This window comes from Eschrichtius robustus, chromosome 2 (assembly GCF_028021215.1).
Source record: "Eschrichtius robustus isolate mEscRob2 chromosome 2, mEscRob2.pri, whole genome shotgun sequence".
Classification (NCBI taxonomy): domain Eukaryota; kingdom Metazoa; phylum Chordata; class Mammalia; order Artiodactyla; family Eschrichtiidae; genus Eschrichtius; species Eschrichtius robustus.
In genome coordinates this window covers 126,556,019-126,568,397 of record NC_090825.1, presented here as the reverse complement: position 1 = coordinate 126,568,397, position 12,379 = coordinate 126,556,019, and the positions used below count along the sequence as shown (strand labels likewise).

Sequence of the window (12,379 nt, the reverse complement as noted above, 5' to 3'; positions counted from 1 at the left end):
CATCCTATCTCCCCATGCCATCTGATGGTGCCCCTGTCACCACACGAAGGGGCTCCTTCCAAACATATTGGACTTGAAAAAGTTAATGTCACACTGCTGACCCTGCATATTGTTGAAGATCTGATGAGGGTGAGGATGACCAGATGTGTTGGGAGACCAGATCCCAGGAGGACCACTAAGGGATGGAGTGCTTGACCTAGAGACGTGGTGCCTCCGGGGGCCACAGGGGCTGCCCCCACACAGCTGGAGGCCTGTCGGGGGACAGGGAACAGAGTTGCCGGGGGATCCTGAAAGCAGCACCAGGAGTGACAGGTGAGTACCCCAGGGAGACAGATCTGTTCCCTGGTAGGGAAGCATGGGCTACAGCTTTCTAACTACAAGAGGTATGCAGGTGACCTGCCAGGAATGCTGTGAGTGTGTGGGGAATGGTATTGGCCGATTGACCTGGCAGCCAGGAAGGGTATCCTGGACCTGAGACACTGAGAATCCCAGTACTGCCTCTAAGTCTACCCCAAAGTGACTGTGTGACCTGAGTTAAGTCACTTACCCTCTCTGACCTTTCTTTTTCTTATCTCTAGTGGAGATACTATGCACTTCACTGAGTCCCTGTGGCCCAGGCCTCTATGAGAAAATGGAAATGAAAGTGCCTTGTAAACAATTAATGGCTCAGCCTTCCTAAGCAAGACACAAAACCCAGAAACCAGAAATGAAAAGACCAGCAAATTTGACAACAACAAAGTAAAACTTCTGTGTAAATAGAGATACCAGAAAAGAAAGCTGAAAGAGAAGTGGTGGACTGGTGGAGAATATTTTCAACGTATCTGTTAATAGAGTTAATAGACATAATACAGAATATAAATAGTGCCAACAAATCAATAAAAGACAAGAAACAAATGGGAAAATGAGGCAAGGATATCTGTAAAAGAAATCCAAATCGCCAATATACATGTTAAAAAAAAAATCACTTCACCATCAACCTCAGAAATGCATATTAAAATCTCAATGAAATAACATTTCTTTTCTATCAGATTGGGAACATTTTTAAAGGTCAGTAAAAGCCAGTGTCAGCAAGAGTGTAGTGAAGCTGGTTTCCCACACACTGTTGATGGGAATGCACATTTACACAGCCTTTTTTTTTTTTTTTTTTTTTTTTAATTTATTTATTTTTGGCTGCGTAGGGTCTTCATTACTGAGCGCGGGCTGTCTCTAGTTGTGGTGAGCGGGGTCTACTCTTCATTGCAGTGCATGGGCTACTCATTGCGCTGGCTTGTCTTGTTGCGGAGCACAGGCTCTAGGTGTGCGGGCTCAGTAGTTGTGGCTTGCGGGATTAGTTGCTCCACGGCATGTGGGATCTTCCCGGACCAGGGCTCGAACCCATGTGCCCTGCATTGGCAGGCAGAATCTTAACCACGGCGCCACCAGGGAAGCCCTACACAGCCTTTTTTGGAGGGCAGTTTAACAGTGCCTCCACATTTTACTGGACCCACCCTTGGACCCAGCAATCCGGAATGGATCCCCTCAGATGATGGCACACATGCACAATCATTTAGGTGCTCGGATGTGCACCGCAGCGTTGTTTACAGTGGAGAAAAATCAAGTAACTAAACTGTTCATACAGTAGAGGAATGGTGAAAAAAATTATGGTACATTTATCTCATGAATACAATGTAGCAATTTAAAAACTGAGGTAGATCTCTATGTATTGACATGGAAAGACTTCTAAGATGTCTGATTAATTGATAAACCCGAAGCCCCACGGTGCAATAAATAGCATTTACTACTGCTTTTTAAAACCACACAGTATGGCTGAGTGGATGGATGGATGGATCCATGGATGAGCATATAGCTGTGTGGACAAAGGTCAGGAAGGGTAGAGAATATACATGATTCGTACCAGTGGCTGTTGCTGGGAAAGGGGCTGTGGTTGGGAGTAGGGTTTGTGGGGGGCACTTCCATCCTGGGGGAGAATACATCCCTCTTTATGTATGACTATCTTGCAGTCAGCACTGGGGGCAAACAGGACTATATCATGCTGCTGGGAAGGGATTCCTGGCACTACTGCTCTCTGCCTGGGTTCTGTACCTGCCAGTGGCCGACTAGCTGCTCTGCTAATGGTCTTGGCTGTTCATTTCTTTCTAAATGCCCTTCCTTTTTTCCTTCCCTGCCTCTGCCTGGCAAAACCCAACCCTCCCCAGGCTTGGCATTTATACCAGATCAATACATTACCAGTTAGCTTCCCTTCTATAGCATTCACACCAATAAAACCCCACATATCTACAGTAATAATAAAAAACATTTATTTCTCTCTCATCTACACCTTGGGCGTCTGATCTTGTTGGACTCAGTAGGGTTCACTCATGCATCTACAGGGCGCCTGGGGATCCTCCTCCAGGCTGGGCTTAGCAGAGGTACCTTAGCTGGTGCAGCTCTGCCTCACATGCTTCTCATCCTCGCCTTAGGACCAACAGGCCAGGTCAGTGATGCTAGAAGCATCTTCTTGTGTCTCTCCAGAGATTTCTCCATTTATTCTAACTTGTTGAAGTGATGTACCTAGAGCATTTTATAGTATTCCCTTATTATCCTTTTAGTGTCTGTACACTAAAAGGGTGATGTTCGTGATGATGTCCCCTCTTTGATTCCTGATATTTGTAACTTGTGTCTTTCTTGTTTTGTTTTGTTTTTCTTGAATATTTTATTGATTTTTTTTCAATGAAACGGCTTTTGGCTTTACTGATTATTCTGTGACATTTTCTGGATTTCATTCATTTCTGCTGTTATCCTCTTGCCTTCGTTATAGTTGCTATGGGTTTAATTTGTTCTTTTTCTGGTTTCTTAAGGTGGAACTCAGATCATTGACTATTTTTTCATTCAGTTAAAAACATTTTCTAATTTCCCTTGGGATTTCTTCTTTGGCTCGTGGGTTGTTTATAAGGATGTTGTTCAATTTCCACATGTTTGGATTTCCCAGTTATTGTCCTGTTAATGATTTCAAGTTTAATTCTGTTATGGTTCAAGAAATACTTTGTATGATTTAGATGTTTAAACTATGCATGCTTTTAAAATTTTTAATGGTTTTTCATATAGATTAGGATATGGTACATCTTGGTGAATGTTCCCTGTGTCCTTGGGAAGAATGTGTATTCTCTTATTGTTAAATAGAGTATTCTCTAAATATCAATTAGGTCAAGTTGGTTTGTACTTTTGTTCAGGTCTTTTATATTCTTACTTTCTCTGTACTTGTACCATTTGTTACTGAGACTGATGTGTCACCAGAGATTTGTCTATCTCTTCTTTCAGTTCTCAGTTTTGTTTCATTTATTTAGAAGCTCTCTTCTAAGGTGCATATACATTTAGGATAGTTGTATTCTTGGATAATTGACTTCTTTGTCGTTATGCAATATTCTTCACTACCCCTAGAAATATTCCTTGTTCGGATGTCTGTTATGTCTGATATTAATACAGCACTCTAGCTGTTTTTTTGTTTTTTTTGATTACTGTTTACATGGAATATCTTTTTCCATCCTTTTACTTTTATCTTACCTACGTCTTTATATTTAAAGTGGGTTTCTTTTTTTTTCATTATTATTGAAGTATAGTTGATTTACCATGTTGTGTTAGTTTCAGGTATAAAGCAAAGTGATTCAGATATATATATATATTATATATATATATATATATATATATATATATATAATATATATATATATATATATATATATATATATATAATATATATATATAATTTAGATTCCTTTCCAGTATAAGTTATTATAGGATATTGAATGTAGTTCCCGGTGCTATAAAGTAGGTCTTTGTTGTTTATATATTTCATATATAGTAGTGTGTAGCTGTTAATCCCAAACTCCTAATTTATCCCCCCCTTCCTCTTTGGTAACCATAAGTTTGTGTGTTATGTCTGTGAATCTGTTCCTCTTTTGTAAATAAGTTCATTTGTATAATTTTATTTTAGATTTCACATATAAGTGATATATGATATTGTCTTTCTCTGTGTGACTTAATTCACTTAGTAAGATAATCTGTAGGTCATGTTGCTGCAAATGGCATTAGATCATTCTTTTTAATGGCTGAGTGATATTCCATTATATATATGCGTGTGTATATATATATATATATGCCACATCTTCTTTATCCATTCCTCTGTCGATGGACACTTAGATAGCTTCCATGACTTGGCTGTTGTGAATAGTGCTGCTATGAACATGGGGGACATGTATCTTTTTGAATTAGAGTTTTCGTCTTTTCCAGTTGTATGCCCTGGAGTGGGATTGCTGGATCATGTGGTAGCTTTATTTTCAGTTTTTTAGGGAACCTCCATACTGTTCTCCATAGTGGCTGCACCAATTTACATTCTAAAGTGGGTTTCTTGTAGAAGCAAATATTCGGTTTTGCTTTTTTATCCGGTATGACAATCGTGTTTAACTGGTGTAGAGCTGACCCCTGAACAATGTGGGTGTTCATCCACCTATTGCTTATCGTCGTCCCTCTGTATCCAAGGTTCCTCCTCATCCGTAGGGTCAACCAAGGCAAGGCCCTCATATCTGTCTCCTTGGCAGTCAACCTCACAACAACGCTCTTCCTTCTCTCAAAATCCAGTCCCATAGTATTGGCTTTTATGCACGTTGGGTAGCGAGCCCTTGCTCAGTAACAATTTTGGACTCCATGAAGGGACTCAGCCTTGTGACAGCCTGCCTGAGGCACTGTAGCCCCTGGCGGAGTGTGGGCCCTCACCACAGACCCTGAGTGGCCACCTAGACCGAATTCATGTAGAGGGTCAGCTGTCAAGTTCCTGCTTCCCCGATGTAAACCTGCAGGCCCCTAAGTGCTCCTTTCACTTTTGAGAGAAGAATCAGCTCCTAAATAAGATGTCTTTGGGGGAGAGTAACCTTGTTAAAATGCACCTGTGCCTATATTGTCTAATAATCTCCTCAGGATTGTGGGTTAGAGTCGCACCTAAGAGAGACAATATCAAAGGTTGCAGCCACTGAGGTACCAAAGGATCAATCAGGGTAGAACCCCAATCCCTGGGTTAGAGCCCCATGCCTTTTTGTTTGCCTATGGTGACTATTTCCTTTGTTAGGATTGGCTAATAGGGGTTGTTTCTTGGATGACTATAGCAAAACTTTCTGGAACCTGGATTAATGGGGGAGGGGGGGCGGTCCTCTGACCCAGGAGGGAAAAGCCATCACTCCCTGACTAGAGAGCTTGCCTTACAGAGCTGTTGGGAGTTTTCACCTGTGCCTAATATAATTACCTGGCAGTATTGATAAAGGACTGTATTCTTAATGAAACCAGCCCAGATTACCTTGTTGGGGCGAGAGGGTAAAGGGGAAATGAGGGAGCAGGAAGCAGGAAAACCTCGACCCCAGAAGAACGTAACCCGAGTCTGGGTTAAAGGAATTTCATACAACTGGATATTTTGGGTTTTCCTCACTGAGAGTTTTAACCCTCTTTTTTTTTTTTTTAAAGATTACTTTTGTTTTGTTTTGTTTTGTTTTAATACTTTATTTATTTATTTATTTATTTTATTTATTTATGACTGTGTTGGGTCTCTTAGTTTTCGTGTGAGGGCTTTCTCTAGTTCTGGCAAGCGGGGGCCACTCTTCATCGCGGTGCGCGGGCCTGTCACTATCGCGGCCTCTCTTGTTGCGGAGCACAGGCTCCAGACGCGCAGGCTCAGTAGTTGTGGCTCACGGGCCCAGTTGCTCCGCGGCATGTGGGATCTTCCCAGACCAGGGCTCGAACCCGTGTCCCCTGCATTAGCAGGCAGATTCTCAACCACTGCGCCACCAGGGAAGCCCTTAACCCTCTTTTGCATGAGCCAAACTAGCAGGGAGTTAGCATTGAAATGTTTTTCAGTATGTGTGTGTGTGTGTGTGAGTGTATGAAACTTTGCCGGAGGAGCGAGCATTGGTGGTGATGCTAAAGGCCACATGCTATATGGAGGTCTTGGGCTGAATGTATTCTACCTAGAAATTTCCCAGGCGCTGAGCTGAGCTTGTCTTTGATCTCTGCTGGGGAGGTAAAATGTTTCAATCATCTACCTGGAAGATTAAACCCCAGCATGCCCACAAAGGAAGCCAGGGCTTGGCTATTTCAACCTGTATACTCCTGAATTCCTCTCTCACATTCACCTCTGAGTCTCAGACAGCGTCCTCACTTTGGTTTCTTCAAGGTGATCCTGTCAATTCCTGCACCTGCCTCCCCATGAGGTAAGTTTATCCAGGTGGTACGTGAGACAGAGCCTGGGCTCTCCTAGGCCCCTCTGCAATAGGCACGCCTGCCCTCAGCACACGGGGGGGAAACTCTTAGGAGCCTCTGACCACCGTGGCTACAGTCTCGGAACTGCCAGTACAGATTTCTTGGCAGACAGGCAGCACGCGTGACGTTTAGGCTACAGTGCTTGGCAACCATCTTTAATGGAAACCTTTTCAGTGTTCCCTAAGGGAACCTTCAAATCCAAGCTGGCCGTCTTTGAGACTCTCCATTCTCCTTTGTGGCTTCTCCAGGGAATTCTTTTTTTTTCTTTTTAAGTGAATGGCTTTTTTTGGTTTTTTTTTTTTGGCTACGTTGGGTCTTGGTTGCTGCGCGCGGGCTTTTCTCTAGTTGCGGCGAGCGGGGGTTACTCTTCCTTGTGGTGTGCAGGCTTTTATGGGCAAGTGAGGAAAGGCCATTTTCTAGAGATTTGCAGTCCATAGACTGTTCTCAGCTCTTGGGTTTGAAACCTGGGATATTGACTAAGAGTTTGACGTAGGGGTTGTTTGTTTTCGTGCTCTCTCTCCCCAAACATCCATTCTCGGGGGGGCCAGCTAACTCCTCGGAAGAGGCACTAAGGTGGAGAGTAGTTGGCGGGGCAAGCGGCCCGTGTGCCCAGGTGCTGCCTACAAAGGAACAAATGGGAGCCACAGATTGGCAAGTCCTGGTGCTTTCCTTCATCTCCCGTGAACGCCCAGGTTTTCCAGGTGCAGCCAGCATTGCAGCATCACGCAGACCTCGAGTCTCTGATAAGAGTGCGGGTTGGTGTTGGGTCCCAACCATAAAGGCTGGGAAGAAGCGGCAGGCGTTTGGTGAAGGTAGTGTTTCCAGCCTCTTCTGGGGTTTTGCTGGCCAAGAAGTCAACTATCTTGAGCACTACAGCGGAGGAAACCCAGTCAGCCAGCTGCAGAGCTCCGCTTCACTAAGTGCTTGTGTTTCTTCAGAGGAAGGACTCCTGGCTGTGCTACCGTCAGCTCTCTGCCTTGCACTGTGGTTATCAACTTTCCTCAGATCAAGAGTAGGCAGGTACGTTTGACCTCCACTGGTTTTTCTAAGTTATTTTGCAAAATCAGAATTTGTGGAAGCGGTGTAAAATTATGGTTCAAGGGAGGACCCTCAGTAAAACCTGTTTTGCCTGGCGGATTTTAAGGCGGATTCTTAACCACTATGCCCCCAGGGAAGCCCTACACAGCGTTTTTTGGAGGGCAGTTTAACAGTGCCTCCACATTTTACTGGACCCACCCTTGGACCCAGCAATCCGGAATGGATCCCGCTCTGATGATGGCACACATGCACCATCATTTAGGTGCTCGGATGTGCACCGCAGCGTTGTTTACAGTGGAGAAAAATCAAGTAAAGTGTTCATTCAGTAGAGGAATGGTGAAAAAAATTATGGTACATTCATTTCATGAATGCAGTGTAGCAATTTAAAAACTGAGGTAGATCTCTATGTACTGACATGGAAAGACTTCTAAGATGTGATTAAGTGATAAACCCGAAGCCCCACAGTGCAATAAATAGCATTTGCTACTGCTTTTTAAAACCACACAGTATGGCTGAGTGGATGGATGAATGGATCCATGGATGAGCATATAGCTGTGTGGACAAAGGTCAGGAAGGGTAGAGCATATACAGGACTCGTATCAGTGGCTGTTGCTGGGAAAGGGGCTGTGGTTGGGAGCAGGGTTTCTGGGGGGCACTTCCATCCTGGGGGAGAATAGATCCTTCTTTATGTATAACTATCTTGCAGTCAGCACTGGGGGCCAACAGGACTATAGCGTGCTGCTGGGAAGGGATTCCTGGCACTACTGCTCTCTGCCTGGGTTCTGTACCTGCTAGTGGCCAGGTAGCTGCTCTGCTAATGGCCTTTGCTGTTCATTTCTTTCTAAATGCCCTTCTTTAGAAAGGACTCCATGAAGGGACTCTTCTTTTTGGACTCCATGAAGGGACTCAGTCTTGTGACAGCCTGCCCGAGGCACTGTAGGCCCTGGTGGAGTGTGTGCCCTCACCACAGACCCTGAGTGGCCACCTAGACCGAATTCATCAAGAGGGTCAGCTGTCGAGTTCCGGCTTCCCCGCTGTAGCCCTCCAGGCCCCTAAGTGCTCCTTTCACTTTTGAGACAAGAAACAGCTCCTAAATCAGATGTCTTTCAGGGAGAGTAACCTTGTTAAAATGCACCTGTGCCTATATTGTCTAATAATCTCCTCAGGATTGTGGGTTAGAGTTCCACCTTAAGAGAGACAATATCAAAGGTTGCACCCACTGAGGTACCAAAGGATCAATCAGGTTAGAACCCCAATCCCTGGGTTAGAGCCCATGCCTTTTTGTTTGCTTATGTCTGACTGTTTCCTTTGTTAGGATTGGCTAATAGGGTTTGGTTCTTGGATGACTATAGCAAAACTTTCTGGAACCTGGATTAATGGGGGAGGGGGGGGCGGTCCTCTGACCCAGGAGGTAAAAGCCATTGCTCCCTGACTAGAGAGCTTGCCTTACAGAGCTGTCGGGAGTTTTCACCTGTGCCTAATATAATTACCTGGCGGTATTGATAAAGGTGTGTATTCTTAATGAAACCAGCCCAGATTACCTTGTTGGGGCGAGAGGGTAAAGGGGAAATGAGGGAGCAGGAAGCAGGAAAACCTCGACCCCAGAAGAACGTAACCCGAGTCTGGGTTAAAGGAATTTCATACAAGTGGACATTTTGGGTTTTCCTCACTGAGAGTTTTAACCCTCTTTTGCATGAGCCAAACTAGCAGGGAGTTAGCATTGAAATGCTTTTCAGTATGTGTGTGTGCGTGCGTGCGTGCGTGTGTGTGTGTGTATGAAAGTTTGCCGGAGGAGCGAGCATTGGTGGTGATGCTAAAGGCCACATGCTATATGGAGGTCTTGGGCTGAATGTATTCTACCTGGAAATTTCCCAGGAGCTGAGCTGAGCTTGTCTTTGCGCTCTGCTGGGGAGGTAAAATGTTTCGATCATCTACCTGGAAGATTAAACCCCAGCATGCCCACAAAGGAAGCCAGGGCTTGGCTATTTCAACCTGTATACTCCTGAATTCCTCTCTCACATTCACCTCTGAGTCTCAGACAGCGTCCTCACTTTGGTTTCTTCAAGGTGATCCTGTCAATTCCTGCACCTGCCTCCCCATGAGGTAAGTTTATCCAGGTGGTACGTGAGACAGAGCCTGGGCTCTCCTAGGCCCCTCTGCAATAGGCACGCCTGCCCTCAGCACACGGGGGGAAACTCTTAGGAGCCTCTGACCACCGTGGCTACAGTCTTGGAACTGCCAGGACAGATTTCTTGGCAGACAGGCAGCACGGGTGACGTTTAGGCTACAGTGCTTGGCAACCATCTTTAATGGAAACCTTTTCAGTGTCCCCTAAGGGAACCTTCAAATCCAAGCTGGCCATCTTTGAGACTCTCCATTCTCCTTGTGGCTTCTCCAGGGAATTCTTTTTTTTTCTTTTTAAGTGAAAGGCTTTTTGTTTTTGGTGTTTTTTTTTTTTTTTTTTGGCTGCGTTGGGTCTTGGTTGCTGCGCGCGGGCTTTTCTCTAGTTGCGGCTAGCGGGGGCTACTCTTCCTTGTGGTGCGTGGGCTTTTATGGGCGAGGGAAGGAAGCCCATTTTCTAGAGATTTGCAGTCCGTAGCCTGTTCTCAGATCTTGGGTTTGAAACCTGGGATATTGACTAAGACTTTGACGTAGGGGTTGCTTGTTTTCGTGCTCTCTCTCCCCAGACATCCATTCTCGGGGGGCCAGCTAACCCCTCAGAAGAGGCACTAAGGTGGAGAGTAGTTGGCGGGCAAGCGGCCCGTGTGCCCAGGTGCTGCCTACAAAGGAACAAATGGGAGCCACAGATTGGCAAGTCCTGGTGCTTTCCTTCATCTCCCGTGATCGCCCAGGTTTTCCAGGTGCAGCCAGCATTGCAGCATCACGCAGACCTCGAGTCTCTGCTAAGAATGCTGGTTGGAGTTGGGTCCCAACCATAAAGGCTGGGAAGAAGCGGCAGGCGTTTGGTGAAGGTAGTGTTTCCATCCTCTTCTGAGATTTTGCTGGACAAGAAGTAAACTATCTTGAGCACTACAGCGGAGGAAATCCAGTCAGCCAGCTGCAGAGCTCCGCTTCACTAAGTGCTTGTGTTTCTTCAGAGGAAGGACTCCTGGCTGTGCTACCGTCAGGTCTCTGCCTTGCACTGTGGTTATCAACTTTCCTCAGATCAAGAGTAGGCAGGTACGTTTGACCTCCACTGGTTTTTCTAAGTTATTTTGCAAAATCAGAATTTGTGGAAGCGGTGTAAAATTATGGTTCAAGGGAGGACCCTCAGTAAAACCTGTTTTGCCTGGCGGATTTTAAGGCGGATTCTTAACCACTATGCCCCCAGGGAAGCCCTACACAGCGTTTTTTGGAGGGCAGTTTAACAGTGCCTCCACATTTTACTGGACCCACCCTTGGACCCAGCAATCCGGAATGGATCCCGCTCTGATGATGGCACACATGCACCATCATTTAGGTGCTCGGATGTGCACCGCAGCGTTGTTTACAGTGGAGAAAAATCAAGTAAAGTGTCCATTCAGTAGAGGAATGGTGAAAAAAATTATGGTACATTTTATCTCATGAATACAATGTAGCAATTTAAAAACTGAGGTAGCTCTCTATGTATTGACATGGTAAGACTTCTAAGATGTGTGATTAAGTGATAAACCCGAAGCCCCACAGTGCAATAAATAGCATTTGCTACTGTTTTTTAAAACCACACAATATGGCTGAGTGGATGGATGAATGGATCCATGGATGAGCATATAGCTGTGTGGACAAGTTCAGGAAGGGTAGAGCATATACAGGATTCGTACCAGTGGCTGTTGCTGGGAAAGGGGCTGTGGTTGGGAGCAGAGTTTGTGGGGGGGCACTTCCATCCAGGGGGAGAATACATCCCTCTTTATGTATGACTATCTTGCAGTCAGCACTGGGGGCCAACAGGACTATAGCGTGCTGCTGGGAAGGGATTCCTGGCACTACTGCTCTCTGCCTGGGTTCTGTACCTGCTAGTGGCCGACTAGCTGCTCTGCTAATGGTCTTGGCTGTTCATTTCTTTCTAAATGCCCTTCCTTTTTTCCTTCCCTGCCTCTGCCTGGCAAAACCCAACCCTCCCCAGGCTTGGCATTTATACCAGATCAATACATTACCAGTTAGCTTCCCTTCTATAGCATTCACACCAATAAAACCCCACATATCTACAGTAATAATAAAAAACATTTATTTCTCTCTCATCTACACCTTGGGCGTCTGATCTTGTTGGACTCAGTAGGGTTCACTCATGCATCTACAGGGCGCCTGGGGATCCTTCTCCAGGCTGGGCTTAGCAGAGGTACCTTAGCTGGTGCAGCTCTGCCTCACATGCTTCTCATCCTCGCCTTAGGACCAACAGGCCAGGTCAGTGATGCTAGAAGCATCTTCTTCTGTCTCTCCAGAGATTTGTCCATTTTATCTAACTTGTTGAAGTGATGTACCTAGAGCATTTTACAGTATTCCCTTATTATCCTTTTACCTAGAGCATTTTATAGTATTCCCTTATTATCCTTTTAGTGTCTGTATACTAAAAGGGTGATGTGGGTGATGATGTCCCCTCTTTGATTCCTGACATTTGTAACTTGTCTCTTTCTCGTTTTATTTTGTTTTTTTTTTTTGAATATTTTATTGATTTTTTTTTCAGTGAAACAGCTTTTGGCTTTACTGATTATTCTGTGACATTTTCTGGATTTCATTCATTTCTGCTGTTATCCGTTTTCCTTCCTTATAGTTGCTATGGGTTTAATTTGTTCCTTTTCTGGTTTCTTAAGGTAGAACTCAGATCATTGATTATATTTTCATTCAATTAAAAACATTTTTCTAATTTCCCTTGGGATTTCTTCTTTGGCTCGTGGGTTGTTTATAAGGATGTTGTTCAATTTCCACATGTTTGGATTTCCCAGTTATTGTCCTGTTAATGATTTCAAGTTTAATTCTGTTGCGGTTCAAGAAATACTTTGTATGATTTAGATGTTTAAACTTTACATGCTTTTAAAATTTTTAATGGTTTTTCATATAGATAAGGATATGGTACATCTTGCTGAAT

General features: G+C 44.6%; 1 protein-coding gene across 3 annotated transcripts in view; it reads left to right on the top strand.

Annotated features, from left to right (window-relative positions):
• The first annotated feature begins 231 nt into the window (after positions 1 to 231).
• CSF1R (colony stimulating factor 1 receptor) overlaps positions 232 to 12,379 on the top strand; it is a 61,854-nt gene continuing 49,706 nt past the window's right edge. For all 3 annotated transcript variants that reach the window (XM_068536187.1, XM_068536188.1, XM_068536189.1), the window contains exon 1: positions 232 to 312. The gene's annotated coding sequence lies outside the window, so the exon portion shown is untranslated. The remainder of the gene's footprint in view (positions 313 to 12,379) is intronic.